Below are 17,912 nucleotides of genomic sequence, written 5' to 3'. Positions count from 1 at the left end.
GGGTATACATCGGGTATTTGAAATACCTGGTTTCGGGCATTGGAAAAACCCGGTTCCGGATATGAAACCGGTTCGGGTTTTCGGGTATTACCGGGTACAAATCGGGTCCGGTTCAGGTTCGGGTTTTAGAGCCAAAATGCATACCCTATCCGTATCCTAAGGGTAGGGTTGGGTACAGGTTCGGTTATTAAAAACCCGGGTATTAAAAAACCGGTTCCGGGTTTTTATTTCGGGTCCTGTTCCGGGTTCAGTTTTTTTTTCCACCTCTAGGAGTGCATGTTCATTTATTTCCAATAATGTTTCGTGCTTTGTCGGCCCATATATCAATGAGTTGGGTTTTTGTAATTTAATAACCGATATGGGCTTAATATACATTGGTTGGGTTTTGGAGTTAAATTGAAATTGGGCTTGGATCTTATCCAGCCGGTTCATGATGGATCCAATTGTCAACAAATTAAGTCACAAATTCGCACGGTACAAATTTTTCTCACGACGTATCATCAAAGTCATTCATGTTCATCTCAAGTCTTATCCAAGTTTAATCGGATGGTGTAATCCACGATTAATGCGATTGTACTACATGTAGCAAAAATAGGTCATGTGCTAGGGTAAGTTATACTAACATCAAGATTCAAGAAATTGCTTTTCTCGTTGTTGTTGTTATTATTATATTAAAAAATATGGATCGTACAATTACTTTATTTCTTTTAGAAAGACGACTTTCTTTTTTATGTTTAGGGCATCATACTCTCGAATTTGAAGAGCTCTATTGTCATTTTGTTTAGACCATGTTGTCTTAACCGGGTTCATGTTGGCTTTAGAGTTTGGCTTCCAGAAAAACCATACCGTCAACTGTCACTTGACAATCATTATGCCGCCATAGAGCAAAACTTTCTGATGTAACACACGGTGGAACCAAAACTCGGGTGAGCTCGGAATCCGAACTGACAATCTCGCAAAGCCTAGCTCAAATCATTCATTGTCAATATCCATCTAAAGTGACACAAATAATGATTAAACTTGAGTCATAACTGAAAAACTCAAGTCTTACTAACACTAGGCCGCAAGCAGGGCCTATGCTTACTTTTTATGAACTTTATTTTAATTTTGATTTCCAAAATAGAGATTTAAGAATATACACTTGAAAAAACAAAATAACAAGAAATTCCAAATACTTCGAATTCCCCTACAAACTATTTACAATAAAAAAAAAACTCATCATCCATCCACCCGGGTTCGATCCTTATTTCCCCCGGTTATCTACAATTTACAAAAAGGATGCGAAAGTAACTGCGACGCGGTCCATCTCTTCCCCTAATCCTTCTGCAAACAACACTCGATAAAACTCCGAAACTCATCCGAAGCCCCTTCGGGCAAACTCGGCGGTTCACCAAAACATATCGCACACATCAACGTCGCCCAGTCCGGTTTTTGACCCGTTGGCAACAACGGGAAATGACCCATATAAAGTTCAAGAATAGTCAACCCGAGACTCCATATATCACCCGAGTAACCATTATAATTCGCCCCGTAACTATCCGGGTCAAACCGCTCCGGGCTCATGTACGCGCACGTGCCCACGTACGAGTCGCACGCGTCAAGCGTGCTACACATAATCTTAGACACCCCAAAGTCCGCAATCTTAGCCTCCATGTTTTTATTAACTAGGAGATTCGCGGGCTTCAGATCTCGATGAATTATCTTATGCGCGTGTAGATAATTAAGTCCGCTTAGGATCTCACGCGCTACGTTAGCGAGCTCACGCTCGGTTAACACGCCCCGCTTTTTAATAACGGAGTCTAACGTTCCCGCGTCCATATATTCCATTAATATCGCGATATCCCCGTTATCTTTTTCAAATATGTCGTGACATTTCACAACGTGCGGCGAATCTGTTCTTCGGAGAATCTCCATCTCTCTAAATATTTGTCTCCGCATAATTGGATCACTATCCGCCTGCACGACTTTTAATGCAAAAACATTTAATGTTTTTTTGTTAACAACTTTATAAACGGTCCCACCATTTCCATCTCCGAGTACCTGAATTGTGTCGTACTCGGACATACTTGTTTTCGGCTGTTGGGAAACGGTTGGAGGGAGCGGTAGAGGGAACCCAGGGCTGCGGTCGGTGATTTCGGGTAGCCGGAGACCGAGTTTTGACTGCCGGCGTTCACGAACAAGTGCCATGTCCAAAAAATAATATGTTACAAGTTATGAGTTATTACTTATTTAGGAGTAACAAAGTGTGATGACTGATGAGATGTTATGTTATATATATAAGTGGGCGTGAGGAGCACGTGGTTTGGATTTTTTTATAAAGATAAAGATATAGGAAGGCATAAGGATGGGGATGTGGGGCCCACATATTTTTAGATTATCTGCATGTAGTCTAGAAAGTGTGAGGTGGATTTTGTTTTTATCTTAGTTTTAGTATTTAATATATGGTTTAGGACATGTGTTGTTTGATGTGCACTTGCAATTTGTGCAAGTGGAGTGGGTGTTCCAGTTCTTGTCCTTAACTATTATGTTACTTACATTTTATTCCATGAAGTTTTTTATGTTTATTATCTACACATATGGTGTCTGGTTAGGAGAGTGTGTTGTCGCGTTGATGATTTCTTTTTGTTAAATAATCAACGTTAGCCGGAAAATACTTAATATAACAAAATCCGAATCCAACACATGTAACTTGCTTCTAAATAAATGCGAACATTATAATAGGTATAATCCATTGCTCGGGTCACCTCATTCATAAAATTAATAGTACTTTATTTGATTTAACTTTAAAAGCGTCCAACTCTAAGTCAGCATTCCAAAAATTTTATATAGCGGCTGCAATCGTGTACATGTGAACGTCTCGAAATTGGAGAGTTAATTCAACATATAGGTTTGTTTTTTCGTTTCCTTTTGGTTTTGCTAGCGCCACAATGAATCTTATCTAAATGATAAATAACATTTCGAGCAACACATAAAGAGATTGATGGTGTAATCTTTTGTTCAATTAAATCGCCAAGACGCCAACAAAGTCCCATTTGATGGACAAGTAAAAGGTTTAATATGATGTGTTTCTGATCGTGTCAAAACTTATCACCCTTACGTCTTTATGAAGTATGAAAAAAAAGATTGACCATTGCGTTTATAACTTTTACTCGCCATATGTAAATGACGGTTGACATATTTTGAAGATTACGTTGTAATTAATAACTTTTTAAACTTAGATACTAGTTTTTTTTTCATAAGACCCCGTTGGATCAATCTGGTGATAAGACCATAAGAGTAACAAAAAAATGTAAATAAGTCGGTATGAAATATGAAGGAGGGTGTAAAGATAAAGGTATTGTAAAAGGTATAATATGTCATTAAGACAAATATTGAGGGTGGGGTGTTATAATATTAAAAGTTGTTGAGGAGTCTTTTCATCTATGGTGGCTGCTAAGCAAGTGGGTTTGTAGCTTGTCGCATCCAACCGCACTCAAGCGTCACGCAAGTTCGTCGTAACATGATATTTTAGCGTCACAAAAAATTAATAATTGAAAGATGAAAAAGACTTGTTTGTAATATTAATAAGGCTGAGGGGTGTGGGGGGCTTTAATGGGGCTCCAACCAATAATATTATGACGTGTGGCAGAGAGAGAAACTGGATAAGGGGGGTGTTGGAGCCCCCGTTGGAGCCCCTGGCCCTGGTGTGGGGGGCTTTAATGGGGGCTTTAGTGGGGTATAATTATATAGGAAAAATATTTTTTTTTTGGTTTGTTTGGCTCCCAACGGTCAAAAAACCATCAAATCCCGTGCTTTTCTCTCAATTCTCCCGCTAACCCCATCACGCCTGCATGTTTTTTCGCGCAAGCGCCCCGTTAGCGCCCCCGCTAGCGCCCCGGTGGTGTGGTGTTAGCGCCTGGGGGCGCGAGCGGAGGGGCTCTAGCGCCCCCGTTGAAGCCCCACACCCCTCAGCCTAATAAAGCTATGCGTTAACGCCCTCCATGACATCAGCACTTTTTGGTTTGTGTTGTAAGTATATAGTATAGTAGATATATGCAAATTTGTTGTATTGTGTATTTAATATCTGGTCGTGTGAACATGAGGTATTGTAGAGCCTCGACCAGACTTGTGTCTGAGGCTGAGTGATACATGTGTCATGTGCTGTTAAGTAATTTGAAAACCTAATTAACCTACTAACCTAGATATCATGTGGTTATGATTACACGCTTTGTTTGATTACTGAGGTATAATAAGCATAACACGAAAATCTGATAAATTTGGAATAAACTAATGCTTACCTAAATTGCAATTAAGTTAAGAAACATGAAACATAAAGACATAAGAATACGAGACAAGAAACAAAGCAATTATATTCAGGTTCGAGTTTGATATATAGGTCAAAAATTTGATAAATTTGGAATAAACTACCCTGATAAGCTACACATACATAGCCTTGTTTAACATACTTGAATGACGATCGACAACCAGCTGTTGACGCTTCAATCAAACAATAACTCTATAGCGAATCAAGCTACCGAATAGTTTTTTATTGTACGATGTGGTACTTATTGACTATCATTCTACTATCCAACGCTGGAAACTAAAACATGTTGTTCTCTAATGATTAAAACAGAAAAGAAGACACGATGCAATGTCGTGTTCAAAACATCAACTCGTTCAGCAAACAAATACGATAACATATTAACATATTCAAATCATTCGGTAGTAAAAAGAAACACATTCATGTCTAGCAAAGTTACAAGTTACATTAAAAATATTTAATAACCAAACCCTAGTGCCGGTGGTGAACCGGTGATTAGAAGAAAATAATATACTACCTTTAAATAAACTAGCTGAAGTGACACCTATTATGATACTCCGACACAAGAGTATGCCTACTATACTCAACAATTAAACTTGTTTAATAATTAATTTTATAAAGACGAAATATATATCATACGTTTATAGTATCATTTGATAATTGATATTAATTAAATAAATTAAAAATATGAAATAATTCAACGCGGATCAATAGACAATATTTAACGAAGCTTAGTTGTTAGAATCAAAATCTATATAAAATTCAAGAAATAAAAGGATTAGTTTTTTAAGTATTATAAAATGATAATATGTGGAATAAAATATGAATCCTAGCCCATTGTGTTGCTTTCAAAGCCAGCCCTTGAGATAAATGACCCGCCACCACCTAGAAATGAATTTATAGGGTCAAGGTTTGTTAAGATGGAGACCTCACAAATAGCGGTGAAAAAAAAAAAAAAAAAACTGGTTTTTCAAACCGGAATCGGTTATTAACCAAAATTGGTTTCAGTTATTAACCGCTAGCACAAAAACCGGTTCCAATTAAGTTCAAACATTAGTTCTAATCGGTTTAGAGTATTCAGCCTTAAATCGGTTAATCAAAACAGGTCTTTTATTATTTTTGTATTAAAAATACCAGTTTTTTATCGGTTATAAGTTATAACCGATAAAAAACCTATCCTGGTTGATCGGTTAGGGTTTTCGAAATAGGAAAATTGGTTATTAACCAAACCAATTATCGGTCAACACGGTCAAAACCGGTTTTACCAATAACCGGTAGGCCTGTAAACGAACCGAACGTTCGGTGAACTGTTCGTGAACCGTTCGGCGGGAAGTTCATTTATTAATAAACGAACGAACACGAACAAAAATATTTGTGTTTGTTTAATTAAACGAACGAACATGAAAACATGTTCCGTTCGTTCATTTATGTTCACGAACGTTCGTTTATGTTTGTTTATTTATGTTCGTTTATGTGTTAAAAGAAAATAAATAAATATTTTTTTTGGATAAGTTATCTACTTAAAATTTTTTTATATGTTAATTTGTGTTTATTTATGTTTGTGTGTTCGTTCATTTCCTTAATAAATGAACATGAACATAAAATCTCGTTCAGTAAATGTTTGTGAACCGTGAACATATTATTTCTTTAATGAACATAAACAAGGTCTTGTTCATATTAGTTCGGTTCGTTTACAACCCTAATAACCGGTACTAAAGAAACCGGTTAACCGATTTATGCACATATACTAACAAATACGGTTGGTTCAAGTTCCTTGTTAAGCAAAATTTGTGTAATAATTTGCCGTTAAAAAAATCATGTCGCCTAAATATTGAAACTTTACAAGAAAATAAACAAAAAAGAATATTGACACCACTAACACTAACAATTTATAAAGGTATACTTTTAAGGTAAACTTTTAAGACTAATGGATTTAAGGGGTGTTTGGGATTCCTTATTTTTCTTTTTTATAACTTTTTAATAAGTTTTTAAGTTATAAATGTGTAATTTATGGAATTTATTCTCTCACAATATAAGCAATCCCAAACTCCTTATTAATTTTCAAAAACTTAATAAGTTATAAATTGATGAAAATAAGCAATCCCAAACACCCCCTTAATGTCTTAATTCATGCTTTAGTATAGACATAACAAGGTGATTATATAGCATTGTAAATAACCATAAAATAGCTACATACACCACGTACCAACCACTAACAGTCGGGATAAGAATTTTTCTCGTATACTAACCAGTACAGGTACGATATCGGTATTCTGAAACCAAAAAAATACATGCATCGTTCGCCTTAACCAACTTGGTACTGATTCTAATCACTACTAAAAAAAATGGCCCAACACATATTATAATTGGGTATTGATTTAGCCTATTTGATACCCGTACCGACTCAGCCAATTTGAGACTCGTAGCGCTACTGTTACTAAAATCATTGAAGATACCGTATCAAAATACCAATACCGGTACAAGTAATGTACTAGTAATTTCAGTGTTGCAAAAATCGCTAGTCGGTGGTCGGGCGGTGGGGTGGGGACTAGCGATTAATCAGGATTAGTCGAGATTAATCGGGATTAATCGGATCGGACTTTAAGGTATGTTTTTCAGTTTTATACATACGCACACACATTTTTATATGTAATTTCAGTTTTATACATACACAAACATATTTTGGCCGGTAATTGGCTGGAATCTCGCCGAAAATAGTTGATATGGTTCGGAATCTCGCTGGAAACCACTGATTTTGGTCGGAATCTCGCTGAAATTCGTCGATTTTGGCCGGATTTGACCGTTAACCGATTAATTGGCCGACTAGCCCAAAATTAATCAATGAAATGGGGACTAGCGATTAATCGGGGATTAATCGGTGACTAGTCGGGAATTTTGCAACACTGCTAGTAATTGCGGTAAGGTATTCGAGACTTCGAGTTACTTGAATTTGTAGATCAATAGTTGGGTTAGTGGGTTGTGGGTCCAAAATTTAATTTCTGGCTAGACAGTTGGGCTGGGCTGGGCTGGGCTGGGCCTGGACCTCTAGCTGAATTGTGCCAAGCTATTTTCGAATTGAGTCTAGAGTCGAGATTTTCTAGTAAAATTTGTTGTGTATGGGCATATGGTAATGGCATAGTTATCTAAAGTGTTCAAGGCGTGCGACTATGTGCTTATTTTAGCCTAGGCGGTTTTTTAGGCGAGTCGATGGTTTCCCGCTTCTTAATAGCCAAGGCGCAATTATAGAGGAATTTTTGTTTGTATTTTTTTATTTTATTTGTTTTGGTTAGTTTTGACTTATCATTAAACAATTGATAAAAGAACCCGAGGAAGTCCTTTGGTGAAGATGTCAGTGGCATGGTAGGCTGGAATTGAGACGACACATGCATTACACGAACTTATCGCTATTGCACTTGTTCGCAGACAAAGTGAATGTCAAGCTAAATGTGTTTCGTTCATTGATGTTGAACGTGATTTCCCATCAAGTAGATGGCACTTACATTGTCAAAATAACAAGAGTGGCCTGGTGAAGCAATCGACCCAATTCAAGTAACAGATTCCAACTACCACGTTTGCATCACCCCTATATTTGGCCTCGGTGCATGATCTAGAAATGGTAGATTTAAGTTTAGAGGACCATGATATAAGGGTAGAACCGTAGTAAACTATATACCCGCTAGTGGACCGGCGGATGTCTGGACAACCCGCCCAGTGCTCATCAAAGTATATATGCAATAAGTGAGGGAGTGAGGGTACAGCCAAGAGTAAGACTGAGAAATCGAAGCGGTTCCTTTGATGTTCCGAACTTATAATAGTCTTGAATAAGTGTGCACTCACACCTACTAACTTGTACCAATGAATATCGTGATTTCCTTTTTGGTTTACACGTAAATCACATTTAATTACTTAAAATATAGATTCAATACAATGTCGGAGTTTTATCAAATCATTATGAATTCATAATATTCTAAATTAAAATCGGACCTCTACCATTTCACACGTTGTATAAGAACAACATAAACCTAAACTTATTAGATAAATTAGCTAATATAGAAATAGTTAAAACTTTAACAAGCATATTCCACATAACAAGTCAGTAATATTAATGCCTAAAGTTTCACACTTGTTCCATAGTAACCAATCTAAATGAATCAATGAACAGTTAGTTTCAATTAAACATAACAGTATAATGCATCCTATGTTCATTTTATATAATCTTTAAAATTTACAAAATAATTAGATAAATAATCATTTGACATTGAATAAAATAAAGCTTGGTTGTTAGAATCAAAACCTATACAAAATTCAAGAAAATAAAAGAGTGGAGCATTATAAAAAGATAATTTGGACTCTTTAATAGGGAATTTTAGAAGAACAAAAAAAATACTCATTAAGATTTATAACTAATTACACTACAAATGCAGATAAAACATACTAAAACATGATAAAGTAAATACTTATTTAGGATAATTATGAAATCAGAACCTTAACCCATGTCACTTGTTACATAACCTATAAGAGAGTAACTCATTTATCCTTATAAAGTCCTTTAAAATACCCCTTGATAGCATGCTCCCTCACCACCTGTAGCCTTCATGTAGTCACTTCCACCACCACTTTACCACCATTTCCACCGCCTTTGAGCCAGCCTCTGCCACCACCATTGCTCCCACTGCCGCCACCTTTACCCCCTCCGCTGCCGCCACCCCCACCACCTTTACTCCCTCTGCTGCCGCCACCTTTACCCCCTCTGCTGCCGCCACCCCCACCACCTTTACCGCCTCCGTTGCCACCACCTCACCACCTTTGCCCCCACCGCCGCCACCACCCATTCAGCCATGCTTAGAATGCTATTTTTTTTATAAACACTTGTAAAATAACTTGATAGGGAATTGGTATGAATAAGATATATATGCCACATTACAATGTATTTATAGGGGATTTTATGGCATAAAGTAAATGAAAATTCTCACGAAGATCGAAAGGTCAAACCTTTGAGATTCCATGCAATTAGTAAGTACTGATACGGTAAAACCCCTCGGGTTTTCTAATTAGTTTCTATAATACTCCCTCCGTCCCTCTATAAGTGTCATAGTTTGAAAAATACAAAGTTTAAGAAAGTTTGAATGATTGTACTTTTTGATCAACAAATGACTTGGAAGTGGGCATTTGGAAATGGACAAACTAAAAAGGAAATGTGGACACTTTCAAAAAGACGGAGGGAGTAACAAATTAATATTCTGAATTAACACGTTAGTTAATAGAAAATAGTAAGGACTTATTTACACATATACTTTTACTGTCACGTGAGAACGTCACAACCCAAAAACAAGTATAATGGAGAAGATTAGCTAACTAGATACTAAAAAAAAATGATTAGTTGCCATCCTCATATATATATACACTGAAAAATGATTAGCTGGACTGATCTACAAACCATTGGGTTGGGGGATCGGTTTGGGATTAACCGGTTTTACAGCAGGCATGGGTTACGTCAAAAACCAGTTTAACTGGCAGAAACACCTAATTAGTACTAGTAATGATTTAATGTAATCAAATTAAGTATTTTCAGATATCTTAGATAAAATTTTGTAGATGGAAACATTATAGATAACTAAAAACTAATGACAGTGTATTATGTATATATAACAATGTTTTATAGGAAATGTTCTATTAGCATGGATATGTAAATAAACAAAGAAAAGAAGAAATGTGAAGTAGAAAAAAATAATAATATTGCCGTCCATTGAAAGTGACGAACCAAAGAAATTTCCATGTAGGAGGTGGAAATTTTTCATGTCATGTCTCCTTTATATATATTTTTTTCCGGGTACGCCCATGAAGATAAGTAACATATATAACAAGTAATCTTGTGTTTGAAAACCCGATTTGTTATATGTATAGCATTATTATGAAGTTCTCCTTCCGTCTTTTCTTTAATCACCCAAAATTTTGTATAATCTAAAAATTACATCAATCTTTAATTACATTTTCAACAAAAAAATATATATTAATCAAGATCCTTGACATTAAGCCATGTCATAATGACCCACAACAACACAATAATATTCATTTAACATTCGGTAATATACAACGATAAATACAAAATATATAGCATGCTTACGAAAGGTTAATACTTACTAGCGTCCTATATAATACACACAAATCGATTGTTTGATTCATACAAAAGTTACAACATATATGGCTTCTAAGGAGAAGTTGCTAGTCATAATGTACTATTACGATAAAATTGATCCAATGGGAATGGAACAATTCGTTGACCAAGCCCACACGTCGAGAACTGTATAATATCGAAATTGAACGAGCATTTGCGAAACAAATTAGTTGAAGATAAAAGCCTTGAAGTTGTTTTGAACAACATACATTTACAATTACTACTAATGTATGGTTTGGTCAGCAAGATGGTAAACGAGAGCTGCTATTTAGACTTAGACACCCACAAGCAGTGACGGATCCAGAAAATTTTTCCAGTGGGTTCAATACCATTCGGGTTGGTTTAACGGTCCGGTTCGGGTCGACGGTTTGATCGGTTAAGGTTTATCACATAATACAAATATTATACAATAACACAAAACAAACATCGTCATTAAAATTTAAAAAAAAAACACATAATACAAAATACAAATACGATGGTCAAATCTACTAGTTTGCATATCTATTACATTCTTCCTCTTTGGTTTTCTCGTATCAAATCTATTCATTTGCAACATGCACCAACAATATTTATTAAATTTGATACTTTAGAAAAATTAAAATTTTTATAATATTTTATTGCAAAAACCACAACAACAGTTTGAAGCTGGTAAGAAAAACAAAACATCACTAATTTCAACCAATAAAAAACATAGTGAAATCAAAAGTCAAAACATAATATAAACAATAAAAATTGCGATGGTCACTTGTTAGGGACTTAGGGGTTGATGGAGTTTGAACGTGAATGAGCATATATAATCATTAAGGTAGCGTTTGGTATGCAGTAATTATAGGAGGAATGAAATGATTCATTGCTTGGGAATGGAAAAAGTAGTGTTTGGTTGCTCAATGGAATGGAATCATCCATTACACATGAAATCCAATTCCATCAAAACCATTTCTTCCCACCCTCCCTTCTTTTTTTTCATTTCATTCCTTATTCACTCTACTTTCTCAATAACACCACCACCTAACAACATCAACCACAACTACTACTACCACCACCACCCCGCCGCCACATTCGTCGTCTCCACCACCACCTCCGCCACCACCACCGTCATTGCCGCCGCCACCACTAGCGCTACCACCGCCATCACCGCCGCCACTACTAGCGCTACCACCGCCGCCACCATTGTCACCGTAACATCACAACCATTGTCACTTCAACCGTTATCACCGTCGCTGCCACCATTGTAACCGTAACCACCACAACCATTGTCACCGCAACCACTGTCTCCGTCGCCTGACCTTCACCGCCACCACCACGTGACCTCCACCATCCTAACATCGCTATCACTACCAATGCTACCATCTCTTGACCATTGTGACCCCTCTTACCACGACAACCACCACCCTTGCCACCTGATAACCACTACCACCACCGCCGCTACCACCATTTTCGTCGCCGGAGTTACCACCACCACCGTCGCCATTACAGTTTTTTTTTATTTTTTTTTGTTAAAAAATTACTTTGAGATAAGAGTGTTTTTATTATTTATATTTTATTCCTACAATTTTTTTTGAATACCAAACAACATTAACTAATAATTCATTTCATTCTCATATTTAACCAACATGACAAAGAAATGGTAATGATCCATTTGATTACCATGTTAACCAAACATACTCTAAGGCTTTTAAAGAAAAAACAAAAGAAGGAACACAAAACCAGAGCAAAGAGGGATTCAAACCTGTGACCTTTCACAATGGATAGGGGAATTGTGGGAGGCTTGCCACTAGACCATGGATTCAATTTGTTAATATGTTCACTCATAAAATATATGTGGGTTCACTTTCATATTTTACATAAGCGTTCTATATAAAATTCGAAACTCAGTGAGTTCCTGTGAACCCGCACTATTGTACGTAGATCCGCCCCTGTCCACAAGGGTTTTAGAGAGAGTGTGTGTAAAAGAGAATTGTGTGTAAAAAAGGTGTCCAACTAACAAAAAGAATGATTGAATAGACCATGCCTTTAAATATTTCTATGAAGTTGCGGGAAATCATAAAATCATGGACATGATATGTAGTAATATATTTTTATTGATGTAAGAAATTATAAATATAATTATCTATAAGTTATTTAATAACCTCTTTATATTCACATGTTTTTGGGGGTTGCGGCGCAGCTTGTTGCCCGTTTGCCTGCCACTTTATTGTAATCGTTTTATAGTAAATTATATAAAACTTTTTTAAAAAAAAAAACGAATACACTGAAATCGGAAATCTTTATGCCCGCTACATCGTTTGAGTAAAATTTAACCAAATGTCTTATATTAAATGCTCAAATGTAAATAATTGAATCGATACCGATTTGTTGATTTTGACATCAACACTTATGGTCATTTGACATGATGTATGACTAAAAAAGTTTCGTCCAAGATTCGCTAGTGTTCGTTAGCACAACCATCAACTATAACTATTCTGACTGTTGTGGTTCATACAAGAAATTACACATGTAAATGTTGATTAGTTTGAACCAAAATTTCAAATTTTGAAATAATAAATTTTCTTAAAAGGTATCAGATTCTTATCTCATACACATGTAAGAATTGATAGGTGTTTATGCAGTTACCAAAATGAGCTAGCTTTGTTTTCTACTTCAATTTAGAAATATTGTACCACAATAGTTCTTCACGTAGCATGCAGTTTCTAAAATTGGATTCAAACAAAATAACAATGGCATGCTTATTCAGTAATTTTGTTGAACAAGACAAATCACACATTTATGTTGGTTAAGGTGAAAGTCAAAAGTAATTGGTTAATTGTAATAATAGATAGGGAATGAAAATGATAAAAATGTTCATTTACTTGTTAAACAAATATTTCGTTCATTTATATATGGGGTTTTCTTAAACTGTTCACTTCGAATCTAGTCGACTCGTTATGTAATAATCATCATCCGACTAGCTTTTCAACCTAGGTCATGTCACCTGTCAATAGTCCGTTGAGACGCTTAGATTTTTGATAAAAACCGTCGAAGGACGAGACTTTTTAGGCGTCCCGACGAGATTCTCTTTATCTTTCGACGAGATTTTTTTGACGTGTGGAAGAATCTAGTTGGTTATAATTTTGTCGGTTAAGCAGGTGGGTCAAATTGACATTTTGTTTACTTTATCTGGCCGGTAAAATAGATGTCGTTTTCCCAAAAGATGAGATAAAAGTTCCTTCACATACGGTAAAACTAATTTAAGTAAATTTAATTATGTATTTAAGAAATCTAGAATTAATATTAATAATAAGATAGAATCTTGGTTCTAAAAAGCAAGAAGCACACAAAACGACATAGTCACGCACCAATTCTCATGGGGCATTGTGATTGTATATATTTTTTTATATATATCTTATACGTTTTTGGGATCTTTTACACAAACTTTAGTAATGAGGTTTGTAATCTTGTTCAGAAAAAATAAATGTTACATTTTGTGTGGGTACTAATGGGTTAATTAAATGAATTGACTTATGTTGAATTATATTTATTTTGAAATGTGCTATAACATCTCATATCTGTGTCACTAACTTTGTTAAGTTATATCTGGCTATAAGTTGTTATATATAATGGGTTATAACAATTGTTAATGGGACATTTTTGCTTGGAATGTATCATAACATTAACTATTGTAAATGGTTCATATTAGTATGTAGTAGCTTATATTGAGTTATATCTCCTTGTAATTTGTTTAAACTTGTACTATGATGTTTTATGTCTCTGGTTTAATAGTGTGAATTTAATTATTACAGGTGCACCACTTGAAGTAAAAAGTGGCGGAGCTGGAACAAGATAAAGCAGTTAGTAGAGAAACGTGCTATGATAGAGTAAATTGAAGAAAATGCAAGTTTTTAACGGTAATAATTTAAATCATAGTGATTACTTCGAAACAAAAGTTACACGAGCAAGAAGTTCCTTTGAATTGCAAAACTTAGTCTTTTAAAAACTACATTGACTTCGGTTATGGTTTGGGCGGTTTTGCTTAAATATAACAAAAACACGTATCGCCAAATTACCCTTGGGTATAGCAACATGATGTCTAAATGGTAATCTTAATAAATCACGCAGCAAGCAACGTGCAGGTAACAATGCTCTTTGTTAAAGAAAACACAGTGACATCTTTGTAACGAATACCCATTAACCTAGAATAATGTCGTAGCACTTTAAAAGGGATGTAAATGTACCCATTATTAGTAGCTTGCATACACTAAGTTAGTTGTTCTGTTTTATTTATAATTGTGTGATTCATGATGATAAGTTATATAAAACTTGTTAAAAAATAGTGAGTATCTTGTAATGTTTTCTGATCATGTATATAGGTTTCCAAATACACAAATCATATTGCTTGTTGGAGTATAAGCCCAAGCCTTGGCTAAGTCATAGACCAAAGATGCCTCAACCATGACTCGAGACTAGTCGCCGTGCAAGTCCAGTCAACCGAACTAAAGCTAATGCAAGATAATCGTATCACACACCGTCAATGAAGTAACACCTTTGGTGGGTATTAATAATCCATACCACTTTTGTTAAATGAAATCTTTTAACTTTCTAGATATTTTGACCTTTAACTACAAATCGGAAGTAATGATAAATCTTGTACAAATTATTATGTATTTTGAGTGTAAAAACTATTCTTTCTATACTGGATTTAAAGTTTAAACAAACAACATCATGTTTTACAAAATGACAACATATTCATTCTATACATTGCTCATTTAAAAAGTCGCCATATCAAATATATATCACCATCCTATTTTATCCAAACAACCACCTATGGATCTTTCAAGAAGAAAAGTTTCCATACATATTTACACATGCCAACATAAAAGGTTAAAACAGTCCCTAGAAGTGTCATCTTAATATTTAGAAATCCGTAACTTATTTGAAAACACCTCACTCAAGATCCCCGGCCCAACTTCAACTATAAATCTTGTTCCTACCAAAATCCACTTCTGGGTTTGGTGGATGAACCTCAAAAAAACCACAGACTAGTCATTATCCTCAAAGAACCACATACTAGTCATTATCCTGTTCTAGTCTCATTAAAGATACATTCAAGGTATCTTCATCGGTTTAGTTACATGAAATGAGTGAAATGTTCCATGGCCTTCCGGTAGAAGGGTTTGTCATACCTTGGAGAGAAAGTATAAGAATGGAAGCGACTTGTAAGGTCGGTAAGCAACACTCAGCCCATCTATGTGATGTATATAAAATTATACATCTTTTTAGCATCAAATAATCTTTAAAAACTGCAACTTCTATCGTGTAATATAATTAAAATAACTACTTATCATGCTAAAATGTATTTGCAGGTGAATCTAAGCCTCAAACGAAGAAACAAATGAAAAGACAAAGAAAAATCAAAGAAAACCAAAGAAAACAGCAAAACACACCCCCATGCTTCAGACCACCACCAACTCTAATGCTCCAACCATCTCCGGCGGCCACCGATACCTCCGCTGGAAATACGTAAATCGCAGTCAAGAAGGAGGTGGACAGGGAAAAGAAGGCTATACCTCATATCCTCCCTCCTGCGTGCAATTACTCAATCCCTAATTAATTGCCGCTGCTATTAATCATATGGTCGTTCCATTCCTCTGAATTATTCGATTTTCGGTGAGAATCTGTTCGATTTACGTTCATTTCTTGATTGAATTACGCTAGATTAAAGAATTGGTGTCCAACCGACCGGTTTGGTCCGGTCTCAACAACATTGGTCTAGAGAGAGAGAGAGAGAGAGAGAGAGAGAGTGGGAGAGTGGTTTAGAGGGAAGAAGATGAAGTGGGTGAATGGGTGGTGAGTCTCATTAAAAGTACTCATTTTAGTATATTAGTTTTAAACTACACTAGTTAGGTAAATAATTTTATCAAATACACTAGGTTGGTAAAAAATTCAGCAAAATAAGATCTAAACCACCACCCACCACCCAAACAAGTACATGTCTTGTCAGTTTCTAGTGCTTCGAAAGCACTAGGTAATTCGAGAAGATGGGACTCTGGATTTGGTTGTTTCTGTTGGGAAGTGGGACGTTAACCGAGGTCCATTCGCAGGTTTTATGGCAAAATCGTAAAACAATTGCGATGAGTGGATGATCAATTTTTTGAAAATAATATACCAAGGTCCACGTGTCTTTATCCAATTCGCTTAAACGAAACCCTAAGAACTGACCCAGACCTACTTGGTGAAGATGCGGTGGAATTTCTAGGAGCAACTCCATGGGCTCGTTCAACTGCTATCCTAAGCAAAAGCTTAGATGGAACCCCCTACCTCAACATATTGTACCTCATTAAATTGAGCATACCCCTAAGTAGAAGAGACCATTTCTTCCAACCTGATGTCTTCATTATTGTCATCTTCAACAAGAGGATAAACCGAGTTTAGGATGGGTCCCAAAGGTACAGGCTACACCGGTAAACAAACACTGCTCCAGGTTGGTCAAAACCATCAAAGAGAAAGGATCTTTAAGTTCCTCACTTGTTAGACCACCGTGTGCAACGTTGGCCCGACCCGAAGTCGGGTCAAAAATAGGATCATGGTAGTTTGAATGATGGAGCCGGAACCGAGGAACTCCACGACGGTTGTGAAAAAATGATGGACCAAACCGGGATTAATTAATATATGTGAGTATTATGTGATTAATTAATAAGTAAATTAACATATAAATGTTAAAAAAACACACAAACTTGGTAGATGGACCAAACCGTTGACATTGACCATTATCGGTTAGCAAAATCAAATAAAACATTATTTATTATTTATGTTCATCCGTGTTCTTACAAGAAATTCCATTCGTCTGGTGTCCGTGAACCATCGTTTGTCCGATAAAAACTTAATAGACAAACATGAACATTGTCTTGTCCGGTTAAACTTGTTTACAACCCTACTCACGTGACATATAAAACATTTTGAAACTCTCAAATTAATTCTATATTGATTAGCATGATTTACTTTCTTCACATAATCATTGTTTTTGTCATCTTATTATTGGTCCATGTAGCAAGATACAAACGAAAATATACTAATTGAGCTGCAAGCCCGCAATGTAACATATTCTTTTTTGTTTTCCTTTTATTGGTTCATGTAGCTTGCTACATACAAAACACTAAAATATCAGAGTATAAAGGAAGCTTCAACGTACAAGATTCTTTTTTGCTTTTTTCTATTGGTCATGTAGCGTAGTACAAAGATAATTACACATGGTATATATGTTCAAGCCGTAGTATGTATAAATTAACAACATAGGTAAATATTATTGTAACAATGAATCTACTAAGTTTTATGATTGGTCTACCTAGTTCAATCATATTTTAACGATGAAACAATTCTAAAAGTTACTATTGTTATGATTATTACATGTAAGTAAAGTAAAAGTGGATAATATAATAGCCTCATAAAAATGGGAGGGTGTCA

At 35.6% G+C, this 17,912-nt stretch overlaps 1 pseudogene; it reads right to left on the bottom strand.

Annotated features, from left to right (window-relative positions):
* Window positions 1–1,084: 1,084 nt before the first annotated feature.
* On the bottom strand, window positions 1,085–2,268 carry LOC143568613 (mitogen-activated protein kinase kinase 9 pseudogene; annotated as a pseudogene).
* Between the last annotated feature and the right edge of the window lie 15,644 nt (window positions 2,269–17,912).

Source organism: Bidens hawaiensis, unplaced genomic scaffold (assembly GCF_021521415.1).
Source record: "Bidens hawaiensis isolate Kalapana, Puna unplaced genomic scaffold, B.hawaiensis_p1.1 tig00001236_1, whole genome shotgun sequence".
In the NCBI taxonomy this organism is placed as follows: domain Eukaryota; kingdom Viridiplantae; phylum Streptophyta; class Magnoliopsida; order Asterales; family Asteraceae; genus Bidens; species Bidens hawaiensis.
Note: the sequence above shows the minus strand (reverse complement) of the source record. Positions and strands in the feature narration are given on the sequence as shown.